The sequence below is a fragment of the Ambystoma mexicanum genome (assembly GCF_040938575.1).
Source record: "Ambystoma mexicanum isolate Mex_15411 chromosome 12 unlocalized genomic scaffold, UKY_AmexF1_1 Mex_chr12_unloc.1, whole genome shotgun sequence".
NCBI classification, from domain to species: domain Eukaryota; kingdom Metazoa; phylum Chordata; class Amphibia; order Caudata; family Ambystomatidae; genus Ambystoma; species Ambystoma mexicanum.
This window is the reverse complement of record NW_027182322.1, coordinates 15,437,572-15,453,712: the sequence shown is the minus strand read 5'-3', so window position 1 is coordinate 15,453,712 and position 16,141 is coordinate 15,437,572. Positions and strand designations below refer to the sequence as shown.

Below are 16,141 nucleotides of genomic sequence, written 5' to 3'. Positions count from 1 at the left end.
CTAGGCAGTGGTGTCATTCTGAGGTGCTGTGCACGCTCACCAACTATCACCCCCTCTGACCTTTCCCACCGCAGAACACCCTAATGCATTCAGCGGGTTATGCTTCATTCTAGGGCTGCAATGGATCGCCTAGTGGCAAAACCAATGGAAGCACCATTGACCTTCCGCAGAATTCCACTGCTTGTCTGCCTAGAGAAGCGACATCTGCCGAGTGTGCTAGGGACACTCATGACGGCAGAGCTATAGAGTGGTGGGTCCACGTTGCTTTCCACTAGCCAGCAAATACAGAAGGACACCCGAAAGAGGTGTCAGTCTATCTAGCAACATATGTGGGCTTTCGGCTGGAGGAATTCCTGCGCGAAATGGTGCTATCTCATTTTTGGTGTTTGAAGACATACATATATATATATATATATATATATATATATATATTTATTTTTTCTCCATAACTACACTTCTCAAATCTGGGGCATCTATCCGAGATGGCTGTGTCACATTATGTGATGTCTCAGGCACCAACGTGATGAGATCGACCTGGCGCTTTAACTTTGTCATTGTAAGTAGTAAGATGTAATTTGGCAGTTGTCATGTTTTTTCATATGCACTACTGCAAACCCCTTTCCTTACTTAGCCCACTCCCTCCTGAAGCTTTTAGGTGTGATGAGGAAGCGTCCTCTCAGCGGGGATGTAGCTCAGTGGTAGAGCGCATGCTTTGCATGTATGAGGACCTGGGGCATTTCCACTTGTTTCTCTTTTTGACTGTCATATGATCTCTATCCACTAGATGGCCCTTTGAGCACAGTAATCCTCTGGTGGAAATCTTCCCCTGGAAGTCATCTCTTATGGAGAAGCAAAATGCACACTGCTTCAGTGTGACCATGAGGTTTTCCATTCTTGCTCCAGTTTTCCCTGCTCTTTTGCTAGTGCTTCACTCGGCAGAATGTTTTGACCAGAAGAGTTCTCCCTGAAAATTATGTCTGCGGGACAGACACACTGCATACCGAGGGGATGTAGCTCAGTGGTAGAGCACTTGCTTTGCATGGATGAGGCCCTGGGTCCAATCCCTGGCATCTCCAATTGTTTCCCTTTTTTTGACTGTCATATGGTCTCTGTCCACGAGATGGCTCTTTGAGCACGGTAATCCTCTGGTGGAATACTTCCCCTGGAAGTCATCTCTTATGGAGAAGCATAATGCACACTGCTTCAGCTGACCATGTGCTTTTCCAGTCTTGCTCCCGTTTTCCCTGGTCTTTTGCTAGTGCTTCAGTTGGCAGCATATTTTGACCGGAAGAATTCTCCCAGGAAAAGATGTCTGCAGGACAGGCCCACTGCACACCGAGCGGATGTATCTCAGTGGTAGAGCGCATGCTTCGCATGTATGAGGACCCGGGTTCAATCCCCGGCATCTCCATTTGCATAAACATCAGTGTGATTTTGTCCCGGTTATTTTGTATTTCACACTGCAACTCGGGTCATGATTATAGGATCATCGACATTCATATCTATTTGTCTGAGAAAACGCTGGTGCCCGTATGGCAAACCTGCCTATAATATATCACTGAGGTTTACGTCCCTGCCAGTGTCAACATCCTGTATGCCTTCACAATCACTACAAATAGAAATGCACAGAGAGAAACATCACACCACAGTTTTAACGGTGCAGAATCGTGAAAGTATTGGCATTGCCTTGCGTTTCTTTTCAGTCGATTGTTTTGGTTCCGAATGTATAGCTCCACCATTGTACCTTTGTAGCATATGATGCCTAGCTTTAAAAATAATTTGTTTTCACTGGATGTGGCCACAGATGTGCCTCTGTTGTCAACCTAAGTCGATCAGGTTCTGTAACTTGTTAGTTTTGAGCTGGAATATCCTACCAGCTCTGCTGCTGGGGCCTATCTCTGGCTTCTAAAAGCAAAAGTCTTGAACATATTGATATTTTTCATTAGTTGGTCAGGGGAATTGCATGGGGGGGCAGCCTTTCTGCATGTTTCTATGGACAACCAGACACAGGTGGCTCTAAAATGAAGTCTGCCATTTGGAAACTCCAATTCGACAGTTACCGTCAGTTCTGGGCGCTGTTAGTCCCAAGCAGCCAGCCAGCATCTGGTAGATTTCACAGTTCCTTGCTGGCAGTGGGGATGTAACTCAGTGGTAGAGCACATACTTGGGAAGTATGAGGCCACAGGTTCGATCCCAGGCATCTCCATGTGATATTTTTCCTCAATTGTGGGCTTTTTATCCTGTACATAGGAATTAGGATGATGTGTTCTTTTGCCATACTAAATCCTGTTCCTGAACGTCTTCTCTTTGGAGCCGATGATTGTGGACATGCACGGTGCACCATGCTTCAGTGTGATGTCTGCTTTTTTCATTGGAAGCCTGTTAGCCTGATCTCTTACCGGGATGACACAAGGCAGACTCGTTCAGACAGAGGGGCATTGGCTGAAAATAGTGTCTCCACCGGTCCTCCTGCTAGGCAGTGGTGTCATTCTGAGGTGCTGTGCACGCTCACCAACTATCACCCCCTCTGACCTTTCCCACCGCAGAACACCCTGAATGCATTCAGCGGGTTATGCTTCATTCTAGGGCTGCAATGGATCGCCTAGTGGCAAAACCAATGGAAGCACCATTGACCTTCCGCAGAATTCCACTGCTTGTCTGCCTAGAGAAGCGACATCTGCCGAGTGTGCTAGGGACACTCATGACGGCAGAGCTATAGAGTGGTGGGTCCACGTTGCTTTCCACTAGCCAGCAAATACAGAAGGACATCCGAAAGAGGTGTCAGTCTATCTAGCAACATATGTGGGCTTTCGGCTGGAGGAATTCCTGCGCGAAATGGTGCTATCTCATTTTTGGTGTTTGAAGACATACATATATATATATATATATATATATATTTATTTTTTCTCCATAACTACACTTCTCAAATCTGGGGCATCTATCCGAGATGGCTGTGTCACATTATGTGATGTCTCAGGCACCAACGTGATGAGATCGACCTGGCGCTTTAACTTTGTCATTGTAAGTAGTAAGATGTAATTTGGCAGTTGTCATGTTTTTTCATATGCACTACTGCAAACCCCTTTCCTTACTTAGCCCACTCCCTCCTGAAGCTTTTAGGTGTGATGAGGAAGCGTCCTCTCAGCGGGGATGTAGCTCAGTGGTAGAGCGCATGCTTTGCATGTATGAGGACCTGGGGCATTTCCACTTGTTTCTCTTTTTGACTGTCATATGATCTCTATCCACTAGATGGCCCTTTGAGCACAGTAATCCTCTGGTGGAAATCTTCCCCTGGAAGTCATCTCTTATGGAGAAGCAAAATGCACACTGCTTCAGTGTGACCATGAGGTTTTCCATTCTTGCTCCAGTTTTCCCTGCTCTTTTGCTAGTGCTTCACTCGGCAGAATGTTTTGACCAGAAGAGTTCTCCCTGAAAATTATGTCTGCGGGACAGACACACTGCATACCGAGGGGATGTAGCTCAGTGGTAGAGCACTTGCTTTGCATGGATGAGGCCCTGGGTCCAATCCCTGGCATCTCCAATTGTTTCCCTTTTTTTGACTGTCATATGGTCTCTGTCCACGAGATGGCTCTTTGAGCACGGTAATCCTCTGGTGGAATACTTCCCCTGGAAGTCATCTCTTATGGAGAAGCATAATGCACACTGCTTCAGCTGACCATGTGCTTTTCCAGTCTTGCTCCCGTTTTCCCTGGTCTTTTGCTAGTGCTTCAGTTGGCAGCATATTTTGACCGGAAGAATTCTCCCAGGAAAAGATGTCTGCAGGACAGGCCCACTGCACACCGCGCGGATGTAGCTCAGTGGTAGAGCGCATGCTTCGCATGTATGAGGTCCCGGGTTCAATCCCCGGCATCTCCATTTGCATAAACATCAGTGTGATTTTGTCCCGGTTATTTTGTATTTCACACTGCAACTCGGGTCATGATTATAGGATCATCGACATTCATATCTATTTGTCTGAGAAAACGCTGGTGCCCGTATGGCAAACCTGCCTATAATATATCACTGAGGTTTACGTCCCTGCCAGTGTCAACATCCTGTATGCCTTCACAATCACTACAAATAGAAATGCACAGAGAGAAACATCACACCACAGTTTTAACGGTGCAGAATCGTGAAAGTATTGGCATTGCCTTGCGTTTCTTTTCAGTCGATTGTTTTGGTTCCGAATGTATAGCTCCACCATTGTACCTTTGTAGCATATGATGCCTAGCTTTAAAAATAATTTGTTTTCACTGGATGTGGCCACAGATGTGCCTCTGTTGTCAACCTAAGTCGATCAGGTTCTGTAACTTGTTAGTTTTGAGCTGGAATATCCTACCAGCTCTGCTGCTGGGGCCTATCTCTGGCTTCTAAAAGCAAAAGTCTTGAACATATTGATATTTTTCATTAGTTGGTCAGGGGAATTGCATGGGGGGGCAGCCTTTCTGCATGTTTCTATGGACAACCAGACACAGGTGGCTCTAAAATGAAGTCTGCCATTTGGAAACTCCAATTCGACAGTTACCGTCAGTTCTGGGCGCTGTTAGTCCCAAGCAGCCAGCCAGCATCTGGTAGATTTCACAGTTCCTTGCTGGCAGTGGGGATGTAACTCAGTGGTAGAGCACATACTTGGGAAGTATGAGGCCACAGGTTCGATCCCAGGCATCTCCATGTGATATTTTTCCTCAATTGTGGGCTTTTTATCCTGTACATAGGAATTAGGATGATGTGTTCTTTTGCCATACTAAATCCTGTTCCTGAACGTCTTCTCTTTGGAGCCGATGATTGTGGACATGCACGGTGCACCATGCTTCAGTGTGATGTCTGCTTTTTTCATTGGAAGCCTGTTAGCCTGATCTCTTACCGGGATGACACAAGGCAGACTCGTTCAGACAGAGGGGCATTGGCTGAAAATAGTGTCTCCACCGGTCCTCCTGCTAGGCAGTGGTGTCATTCTGAGGTGCTGTGCACGCTCACCAACTATCACCCCCTCTGACCTTTCCCACCGCAGAACACCCTGAATGCATTCAGCGGGTTATGCTTCATTCTAGGGCTGCAATGGATCGCCTAGTGGCAAAACCAATGGAAGCACCATTGACCTTCCGCAGAATTCCACTGCTTGTCTGCCTAGAGAAGCGACATCTGCCGAGTGTGCTAGGGACACTCATGACGGCAGAGCTATAGAGTGGTGGGTCCACGTTGCTTTCCACTAGCCAGCAAATACAGAAGGACATCCGAAAGAGGTGTCAGTCTATCTAGCAACATATGTGGGCTTTCGGCTGGAGGAATTCCTGCGCGAAATGGTGCTATCTCATTTTTGGTGTTTGAAGACATACATATATATATATATATATATATATATTTATTTTTTCTCCATAACTACACTTCTCAAATCTGGGGCATCTATCCGAGATGGCTGTGTCACATTATGTGATGTCTCAGGCACCAACGTGATGAGATCGACCTGGCGCTTTAACTTTGTCATTGTAAGTAGTAAGATGTAATTTGGCAGTTGTCATGTTTTTTCATATGCACTACTGCAAACCCCTTTCCTTACTTAGCCCACTCCCTCCTGAAGCTTTTAGGTGTGATGAGGAAGCGTCCTCTCAGCGGGGATGTAGCTCAGTGGTAGAGCGCATGCTTTGCATGTATGAGGACCTGGGGCATTTCCACTTGTTTCTCTTTTTGACTGTCATATGATCTCTATCCACTAGATGGCCCTTTGAGCACAGTAATCCTCTGGTGGAAATCTTCCCCTGGAAGTCATCTCTTATGGAGAAGCAAAATGCACACTGCTTCAGTGTGACCATGAGGTTTTCCATTCTTGCTCCAGTTTTCCCTGCTCTTTTGCTAGTGCTTCACTCGGCAGAATGTTTTGACCAAAAGAGTTCTCCCTGAAAATTATGTCTGCGGGACAGACACACTGCATACCGAGGGGATGTAGCTCAGTGGTAGAGCACTTGCTTTGCATGGATGAGGCCCTGGGTCCAATCCCTGGCATCTCCAATTGTTTCCCTTTTTTTGACTGTCATATGGTCTCTGTCCACGAGATGGCTCTTTGAGCACGGTAATCCTCTGGTGGAATACTTCCCCTGGAAGTCATCTCTTATGGAGAAGCATAATGCACACTGCTTCAGCTGACCATGTGCTTTTCCAGTCTTGCTCCCGTTTTCCCTGGTCTTTTGCTAGTGCTTCAGTTGGCAGCATATTTTGACCGGAAGAATTCTCCCAGGAAAAGATGTCTGCAGGACAGGCCCACTGCACACCGAGCGGATGTAGCTCAGTGGTAGAGCGCATGCTTCGCATGTATGAGGTCCCGGGTTCAATCCCCGGCATCTCCATTTGCATAAACATCAGTGTGATTTTGTCCCGGTTATTTTGTATTTCACACTGCAACTCGGGTCATGATTATAGGATCATCGACATTCATATCTATTTGTCTGAGAAAACGCTGGTGCCCGTATGGCAAACCTGCCTATAATATATCACTGAGGTTTACGTCCCTGCCAGTGTCAACATCCTGTATGCCTTCACAATCACTACAAATAGAAATGCACAGAGAGAAACATCACACCACAGTTTTAACGGTGCAGAATCGTGAAAGTATTGGCATTGCCTTGCGTTTCTTTTCAGTCGATTGTTTTGGTTCCGAATGTATAGCTCCACCATTGTACCTTTGTAGCATATGATGCCTAGCTTTAAAAATAATTTGTTTTCACTGGATGTGGCCACAGATGTGCCTCTGTTGTCAACCTAAGTCGATCAGGTTCTGTAACTTGTTAGTTTTGAGCTGGAATATCCTACCAGCTCTGCTGCTGGGGCCTATCTCTGGCTTCTAAAAGCAAAAGTCTTGAACATATTGATATTTTTCATTAGTTGGTCAGGGGAATTGCATGGGGGGGCAGCCTTTCTGCATGTTTCTATGGACAACCAGACACAGGTGGCTCTAAAATGAAGTCTGCCATTTGGAAACTCCAATTCGACAGTTACCGTCAGTTCTGGGCGCTGTTAGTCCCAAGCAGCCAGCCAGCATCTGGTAGATTTCACAGTTCCTTGCTGGCAGTGGGGATGTAACTCAGTGGTAGAGCACATACTTGGGAAGTATGAGGCCACAGGTTCGATCCCAGGCATCTCCATGTGATATTTTTCCTCAATTGTGGGCTTTTTATCCTGTACATAGGAATTAGGATGATGTGTTCTTTTGCCATACTAAATCCTGTTCCTGAACGTCTTCTCTTTGGAGCCGATGATTGTGGACATGCACGGTGCACCATGCTTCAGTGTGATGTCTGCTTTTTTCATTGGAAGCCTGTTAGCCTGATCTCTTACCGGGATGACACAAGGCAGACTCGTTCAGACAGAGGGGCATTGGCTGAAAATAGTGTCTCCACCGGTCCTCCTGCTAGGCAGTGGTGTCATTCTGAGGTGCTGTGCACGCTCACCAACTATCACCCCCTCTGACCTTTCCCACCGCAGAACACCCTGAATGCATTCAGCGGGTTATGCTTCATTCTAGGGCTGCAATGGATCGCCTAGTGGCAAAACCAATGGAAGCACCATTGACCTTCCGCAGAATTCCACTGCTTGTCTGCCTAGAGAAGCGACATCTGCCGAGTGTGCTAGGGACACTCATGACGGCAGAGCTATAGAGTGGTGGGTCCACGTTGCTTTCCACTAGCCAGCAAATACAGAAGGACATCCGAAAGAGGTGTCAGTCTATCTAGCAACATATGTGGGCTTTCGGCTGGAGGAATTCCTGCGCGAAATGGTGCTATCTCATTTTTGGTGTTTGAAGACATACATATATATATATATATATATATATATTTATTTTTTCTCCATAACTACACTTCTCAAATCTGGGGCATCTATCCGAGATGGCTGTGTCACATTATGTGATGTCTCAGGCACCAACGTGATGAGATCGACCTGGCGCTTTAACTTTGTCATTGTAAGTAGTAAGATGTAATTTGGCAGTTGTCATGTTTTTTCATATGCACTACTGCAAACCCCTTTCCTTACTTAGCCCACTCCCTCCTGAAGCTTTTAGGTGTGATGAGGAAGCGTCCTCTCAGCGGGGATGTAGCTCAGTGGTAGAGCGCATGCTTTGCATGTATGAGGACCTGGGGCATTTCCACTTGTTTCTCTTTTTGACTGTCATATGATCTCTATCCACTAGATGGCCCTTTGAGCACAGTAATCCTCTGGTGGAAATCTTCCCCTGGAAGTCATCTCTTATGGAGAAGCAAAATGCACACTGCTTCAGTGTGACCATGAGGTTTTCCATTCTTGCTCCAGTTTTCCCTGCTCTTTTGCTAGTGCTTCACTCGGCAGAATGTTTTGACCAGAAGAGTTCTCCCTGAAAATTATGTCTGCGGGACAGACACACTGCATACCGAGGGGATGTAGCTCAGTGGTAGAGCACTTGCTTTGCATGGATGAGGCCCTGGGTCCAATCTCTGGCATCTCCAATTGTTTCCCTTTTTTTGACTGTCATATGGTCTCTGTCCACGAGATGGCTCTTTGAGCACGGTAATCCTCTGGTGGAATACTTCCCCTGGAAGTCATCTCTTATGGAGAAGCATAATGCACACTGCTTCAGCTGACCATGTGCTTTTCCAGTCTTGCTCCCGTTTTCCCTGGTCTTTTGCTAGTGCTTCAGTTGGCAGCATATTTTGACCGGAAGAATTCTCCCAGGAAAAGATGTCTGCAGGACAGGCCCACTGCACACCGAGCGGATGTAGCTCAGTGGTAGAGCGCATGCTTCGCATGTATGAGGTCCCGGGTTCAATCCCCGGCATCTCCATTTGCATAAACATCAGTGTGATTTTGTCCCGGTTATTTTGTATTTCACACTGCAACTCGGGTCATGATTATAGGATCATCGACATTCATATCTATTTGTCTGAGAAAACGCTGGTGCCCGTATGGCAAACCTGCCTATAATATATCACTGAGGTTTACGTCCCTGCCAGTGTCAACATCCTGTATGCCTTCACAATCACTACAAATAGAAATGCACAGAGAGAAACATCACACCACAGTTTTAACGGTGCAGAATCGTGAAAGTATTGGCATTGCCTTGCGTTTCTTTTCAGTCGATTGTTTTGGTTCCGAATGTATAGCTCCACCATTGTACCTTTGTAGCATATGATGCCTAGCTTTAAAAATAATTTGTTTTCACTGGATGTGGCCACAGATGTGCCTCTGTTGTCAACCTAAGTCGATCAGGTTCTGTAACTTGTTAGTTTTGAGCTGGAATATCCTACCAGCTCTGCTGCTGGGGCCTATCTCTGGCTTCTAAAAGCAAAAGTCTTGAACATATTGATATTTTTCATTAGTTGGTCAGGGGAATTGCATGGGGGGGCAGCCTTTCTGCATGTTTCTATGGACAACCAGACACAGGTGGCTCTAAAATGAAGTCTGCCATTTGGAAACTCCAATTCGACAGTTACCGTCAGTTCTGGGCGCTGTTAGTCCCAAGCAGCCAGCCAGCATCTGGTAGATTTCACAGTTCCTTGCTGGCAGTGGGGATGTAACTCAGTGCTAGAGCACATACTTGGGAAGTATGAGGCCACAGGTTCGATCCCAGGCATCTCCATGTGATATTTTTCCTCAATTGTGGGCTTTTTATCCTGTACATAGGAATTAGGATGATGTGTTCTTTTGCCATACTAAATCCTGTTCCTGAACGTCTTCTCTTTGGAGCCGATGATTGTGGACATGCACGGTGCACCATGCTTCAGTGTGATGTCTGCTTTTTTCATTGGAAGCCTGTTAGCCTGATCTCTTACCGGGATGACACAAGGCAGACTCGTTCAGACAGAGGGGCATTGGCTGAAAATAGTGTCTCCACCGGTCCCCCTGCTAGGCAGTGGTGTCATTCTGAGGTGCTGTGCACGCTCACCAACTATCACCCCCTCTGACCTTTCCCACCGCAGAACACCCTGAATGCATTCAGCGGGTTATGCTTCATTCTAGGGCTGCAATGGATCGCCTAGTGGCAAAACCAATGGAAGCACCATTGACCTTCCGCAGAATTCCACTGCTTGTCTGCCTAGAGAAGCGACATCTGCCGAGTGTGCTAGGGACACTCATGACGGCAGAGCTATAGAGTGGTGGGTCCACGTTGCTTTCCACTAGCCAGCAAATACAGAAGGACATCCGAAAGAGGTGTCAGTCTATCTAGCAACATATGTGGGCTTTCGGCTGGAGGAATTCCTGCGCGAAATGGTGCTATCTCATTTTTGGTGTTTGAAGACATACATATATATATATATATATATATATATATATTTATTTTTTCTCCATAACTACACTTCTCAAATCTGGGGCATCTATCCGAGATGGCTGTGTCACATTATGTGATGTCTCAGGCACCAACGTGATGAGATCGACCTGGCGCTTTAACTTTGTCATTGTAAGTAGTAAGATGTAATTTGGCAGTTGTCATGTTTTTTCATATGCACTACTGCAAACCCCTTTCCTTACTTAGCCCACTCCCTCCTGAAGCTTTTAGGTGTGATGAGGAAGCGTCCTCTCAGCGGGGATGTAGCTCAGTGGTAGAGCGCATGCTTTGCATGTATGAGGACCTGGGGCATTTCCACTTGTTTCTCTTTTTGACTGTCATATGATCTCTATCCACTAGATGGCCCTTTGAGCACAGTAATCCTCTGGTGGAAATCTTCCCCTGGAAGTCATCTCTTATGGAGAAGCAAAATGCACACTGCTTCAGTGTGACCATGAGGTTTTCCATTCTTGCTCCAGTTTTCCCTGCTCTTTTGCTAGTGCTTCACTCGGCAGAATGTTTTGACCAGAAGAGTTCTCCCTGAAAATTATGTCTGCGGGACAGACACACTGCATACCGAGGGGATGTAGCTCAGTGGTAGAGCACTTGCTTTGCATGGATGAGGCCCTGGGTCCAATCCCTGGCATCTCCAATTGTTTCCCTTTTTTTGACTGTCATATGGTCTCTGTCCACGAGATGGCTCTTTGAGCACGGTAATCCTCTGGTGGAATACTTCCCCTGGAAGTCATCTCTTATGGAGAAGCATAATGCACACTGCTTCAGCTGACCATGTGCTTTTCCAGTCTTGCTCCCGTTTTCCCTGGTCTTTTGCTAGTGCTTCAGTTGGCAGCATATTTTGACCGGAAGAATTCTCCCAGGAAAAGATGTCTGCAGGACAGGCCCACTGCACACCGAGCGGATGTAGCTCAGTGGTAGAGCGCATGCTTCGCATGTATGAGGTCCCGGGTTCAATCCCTGGCATCTCCATTTGCATAAACATCAGTGTGATTTTGTCCCGGTTATTTTGTATTTCACACTGCAACTCGGGCCATGATTATAGGATCATCGACATTCATATCTATTTGTCTGAGAAAACGCTGGTGCCCGTATGGCAAACCTGCCTATAATATATCACTGAGGTTTACGTCCCTGCCAGTGTCAACATCCTGTATGCCTTCACAATCACTACAAATAGAAATGCACAGAGAGAAACATCACACCACAGTTTTAACGGTGCAGAATCGTGAAAGTATTGGCATTGCCTTGCGTTTCTTTTCAGTCGATTGTTTTGGTTCCGAATGTATAGCTCCACCATTGTACCTTTGTAGCATATGATGCCTAGCTTTAAAAATAATTTGTTTTCACTGGATGTGGCCACAGATGTGCCTCTGTTGTCAACCTAAGTCGATCAGGTTCTGTAACTTGTTAGTTTTGAGCTGGAATATCCTACCAGCTCTGCTGCTGGGGCCTATCTCTGGCTTCTAAAAGCAAAAGTCTTGAACATATTGAAATTTTTCATTAGTTGGTCAGGGGAATTGCATGGGGGGGCAGCCTTTCTGCATGTTTCTATGGACAACCAGACACAGGTGGCTCTAAAATGAAGTCTGCCATTTGGAAACTCCAATTCGACAGTTACCGTCAGTTCTGGGCGCTGTTAGTCCCAAGCAGCCAGCCAGCATCTGGTAGATTTCACAGTTCCTTGCTGGCAGTGGGGATGTAACTCAGTGGTAGAGCACATACTTGGGAAGTATGAGGCCACAGGTTCGATCCCAGGCATCTCCATGTGATATTTTTCCTCAATTGTGGGCTTTTTATCCTGTACATAGGAATTAGGATGATGTGTTCTTTTGCCATACTAAATCCTGTTCCTGAACGTCTTCTCTTTGGAGCCGATGATTGTGGAGATGCACGGTGCACCATGCTTCAGTGTGATGTCTGCTTTTTTCATTGGAAGCCTGTTAGCCTGATCTCTTACCGGGATGACACAAGGCAGACTCGTTCAGACAGAGGGGCATTGGCTGAAAATAGTGTCTCCACCGGTCCCCCTGCTAGGCAGTGGTGTCATTCTGAGGTGCTGTGCACGCTCACCAACTATCACCCCCTCTGACCTTTCCCACCGCAGAACACCCTGAATGCATTCAGCGGGTTATGCTTCATTCTAGGGCTGCAATGGATCGCCTAGTGGCAAAACCAATGGAAGCACCATTGACCTTCCGCAGAATTCCACTGCTTGTCTGCCTAGAGAAGCGACATCTGCCGAGTGTGCTAGGGACACTCATGACGGCAGAGCTATAGAGTGGTGGGTCCACGTTGCTTTCCACTAGCCAGCAAATACAGAAGGACATCCGAAAGAGGTGTCAGTCTATCTAGCAACATATGTGGGCTTTCGGCTGGAGGAATTCCTGCGCGAAATGGTGCTATCTCATTTTTGGTGTTTGAAGACATACATATATATATATATATATATATATATATATATATTTATTTTTTCTCCATAACTACACTTCTCAAATCTGGGGCATCTATCCGAGATGGCTGTGTCACATTATGTGATGTCTCAGGCACCAACGTGATGAGATCGACCTGGCGCTTTAACTTTGTCATTGTAAGTAGTAAGATGTAATTTGGCAGTTGTCATGTTTTTTCATATGCACTACTGCAAACCCCTTTCCTTACTTAGCCCACTCCCTCCTGAAGCTTTTAGGTGTGATGAGGAAGCGTCCTCTCAGCGGGGATGTAGCTCAGTGGTAGAGCGCATGCTTTGCATGTATGAGGACCTGGGGCATTTCCACTTGTTTCTCTTTTTGACTGTCATATGATCTCTATCCACTAGATGGCCCTTTGAGCACAGTAATCCTCTGGTGGAAATCTTCCCCTGGAAGTCATCTCTTATGGAGAAGCAAAATGCACACTGCTTCAGTGTGACCATGAGGTTTTCCATTCTTGCTCCAGTTTTCCCTGCTCTTTTGCTAGTGCTTCACTCGGCAGAATGTTTTGACCAGAAGAGTTCTCCCTGAAAATTATGTCTGCGGGACAGACACACTGCATACCGAGGGGATGTAGCTCAGTGGTAGAGCACTTGCTTTGCATGGATGAGGCCCTGGGTCCAATCCCTGGCATCTCCAATTGTTTCCCTTTTTTTGACTGTCATATGGTCTCTGTCCACGAGATGGCTCTTTGAGCACGGTAATCCTCTGGTGGAATACTTCCCCTGGAAGTCATCTCTTATGGAGAAGCATAATGCACACTGCTTCAGCTGACCATGTGCTTTTCCAGTCTTGCTCCCGTTTTCCCTGGTCTTTTGCTAGTGCTTCAGTTGGCAGCATATTTTGACGGGAAGAATTCTCCCAGGAAAAGATGTCTGCAGGACAGGCCCACTGCACACCGAGGGGATGTAGCTCAGTGGTAGAGCGCATGCTTCGCATGTATGAGGTCCCGGGTTCAATCCCCGGCATCTCCATTTGCATAAACATCAGTGTGATTTTGTCCCGGTTATTTTGTATTTCACACTGCAACTCGGGCCATGATTATAGGATCATCGACATTCATATCTATTTGTCTGAGAAAACGCTGGTGCCCGTATGGCAAACCTGCCTATAATATATCACTGAGGTTTACGTCCCTGCCAGTGTCAACATCCTGTATGCCTTCACAATCACTACAAATAGAAATGCACAGAGAGAAACATCACACCACAGTTTTAACGGTGCAGAATCGTGAAAGTATTGGCATTGCCTTGCGTTTCTTTTCAGTCGATTGTTTTGGTTCCGAATGTATAGCTCCACCATTGTACCTTTGTAGCATATGATGCCTAGCTTTAAAAATAATTTGTTTTCACTGGATGTGGCCACAGATGTGCCTCTGTTGTCAACCTAAGTCGATCAGGTTCTGTAACTTGTTAGTTTTGAGCTGGAATATCCTACCAGCTCTGCTGCTGGGGCCTATCTCTGGCTTCTAAAAGCAAAAGTCTTGAACATATTGATATTTTTCATTAGTTGGTCAGGGGAATTGCAATGGGGGGCAGCCTTTCTGCATGTTTCTATGGACAACCAGACACAGGTGGCTCTAAAATGAAGTCTGCCATTTGGAAACTCCAATTCGACAGTTACCGTCAGTTCTGGGCGCTGTTAGTCCCAAGCAGCCAGCCAGCATCTGGTAGATTTCACCGTTCCTTGCTGGCAGTGGGGATGTAACTCAGTGGTAGAGCACATACTTGGGAAGTATGAGGCCACAGGTTCGATCCCAGGCATCTCCATGTGATATTTTTCCTCAATTGTGGGCTTTTTATCCTGTACATAGGAATTAGGATGATGTGTTCTTTTGCCATACTAAATCCTGTTCCTGAACGTCTTCTCTTTGGAGCCGATGATTGTGGACATGCACGGTGCACCATGCTTCAGTGTGATGTCTGCTTTTTTCATTGGAAGCCTGTTAGCCTGATCTCTTACCGGGATGACACAAGGCAGACTCGTTCAGACAGAGGGGCATTGGCTGAAAATAGTGTCTCCACCGGTCCCCCTGCTAGGCAGTGGTGTCATTCTGAGGTGCTGTGCACGCTCACCAACTATCACCCCCTCTGACCTTTCCCACCGCAGAACACCCTGAATGCATTCAGCGGGTTATGCTTCATTCTAGGGCTGCAATGGATCGCCTAGTGGCAAAACCAATGGAAGCACCATTGACCTTCCGCAGAATTCCACTGCTTGTCTGCCTAGAGAAGCGACATCTGCCGAGTGTGCTAGGGACACTCATGACGGCAGAGCTATAGAGTGGTGGGTCCACGTTGCTTTCCACTAGCCAGCAAATACAGAAGGACATCCGAAAGAGGTGTCAGTCTATCTAGCAACATATGTGGGCTTTCGGCTGGAGGAATTCCTGCGCGAAATGGTGCTATCTCATTTTTGGTGTTTGAAGACATACATATATATATATATATATATATATATTTATTTTTTCTCCATAACTACACTTCTCAAATCTGGGGCATCTATCCGAGATGGCTGTGTCACATTATGTGATGTCTCAGGCACCAACGTGATGAGATCGACCTGGCGCTTTAACTTTGTCATTGTAAGTAGTAAGATGTAATTTGGCAGTTGTCATGTTTTTTCATATGCACTACTGCAAACCCCTTTCCTTACTTAGCCCACTCCCTCCTGAAGCTTTTAGGTGTGATGAGGAAGCGTCCTCTCAGCGGGGATGTAGCTCAGTGGTAGAGCGCATGCTTTGCATGTATGAGGACCTGGGGCATTTCCACTTGTTTCTCTTTTTGACTGTCATATGATCTCTATCCACTAGATGGCCCTTTGAGCACAGTAATCCTCTGGTGGAAATCTTCCCCTGGAAGTCATCTCTTATGGAGAAGCAAAATGCACACTGCTTCAGTGTGACCATGAGGTTTTCCATTCTTGCTCCAGTTTTCCCTGCTCTTTTGCTAGTGCTTCACTCGGCAGAATGTTTTGACCAGAAGAGTTCTCCCTGAAAATTATGTCTGCGGGACAGACACACTGCATACCGAGGGGATGTAGCTCAGTGGTAGAGCACTTGCTTTGCATGGATGAGGCCCTGGGTCCAATCCCTGGCATCTCCAATTGTTTCCCTTTTTTTGACTGTCATATGGTCTCTGTCCACGAGATGGCTCTTTGAGCACGGTAATCCTCTGGTGGAATACTTCCCCTGGAAGTCATCTCTTATGGAGAAGCATAATGCACACTGCTTCAGCTGACCATGTGCTTTTCCAGTCTTGCTCCCGTTTTCCCTGGTCTTTTGCTAGTGCTTCAGTTGGCAGCATATTTTGACCGGAAGAATTCTCCCAGGAAAAGATGTCTGCAGGACAGGCCCACTGCACACCGA

The 16,141-nt window shown here is 46.5% G+C and overlaps 6 non-coding genes across 6 annotated transcripts; all 6 read left to right on the top strand.

The window, feature by feature from the left end:
• Positions 1–1,339: 1,339 nt before the first annotated feature.
• On the top strand, positions 1,340–1,411 carry TRNAA-CGC (transfer RNA alanine (anticodon CGC)). Its single transcript has one exon. It is a non-coding gene; the product is annotated as a tRNA-Ala (tRNA).
• A 2,393-nt stretch (positions 1,412–3,804) lies between these two features.
• On the top strand, positions 3,805–3,876 carry TRNAA-CGC (transfer RNA alanine (anticodon CGC)). The gene has a single exon. It is a non-coding gene; the product is annotated as a tRNA-Ala (tRNA).
• A 2,393-nt stretch (positions 3,877–6,269) lies between these two features.
• TRNAA-CGC (transfer RNA alanine (anticodon CGC)) lies at positions 6,270–6,341 on the top strand. The gene has a single exon. It is a non-coding gene; the product is annotated as a tRNA-Ala (tRNA).
• Positions 6,342–8,734: 2,393 nt separating this feature from the next.
• Positions 8,735–8,806, top strand: TRNAA-CGC (transfer RNA alanine (anticodon CGC)). The gene has a single exon. It is a non-coding gene; the product is annotated as a tRNA-Ala (tRNA).
• A 2,397-nt stretch (positions 8,807–11,203) lies between these two features.
• On the top strand, positions 11,204–11,275 carry TRNAA-CGC (transfer RNA alanine (anticodon CGC)). Its single transcript has one exon. It is a non-coding gene; the product is annotated as a tRNA-Ala (tRNA).
• Positions 11,276–13,676: 2,401 nt separating this feature from the next.
• TRNAA-CGC (transfer RNA alanine (anticodon CGC)) lies at positions 13,677–13,748 on the top strand. Its single transcript has one exon. It is a non-coding gene; the product is annotated as a tRNA-Ala (tRNA).
• Positions 13,749–16,141: the final 2,393 nt, after the last annotated feature.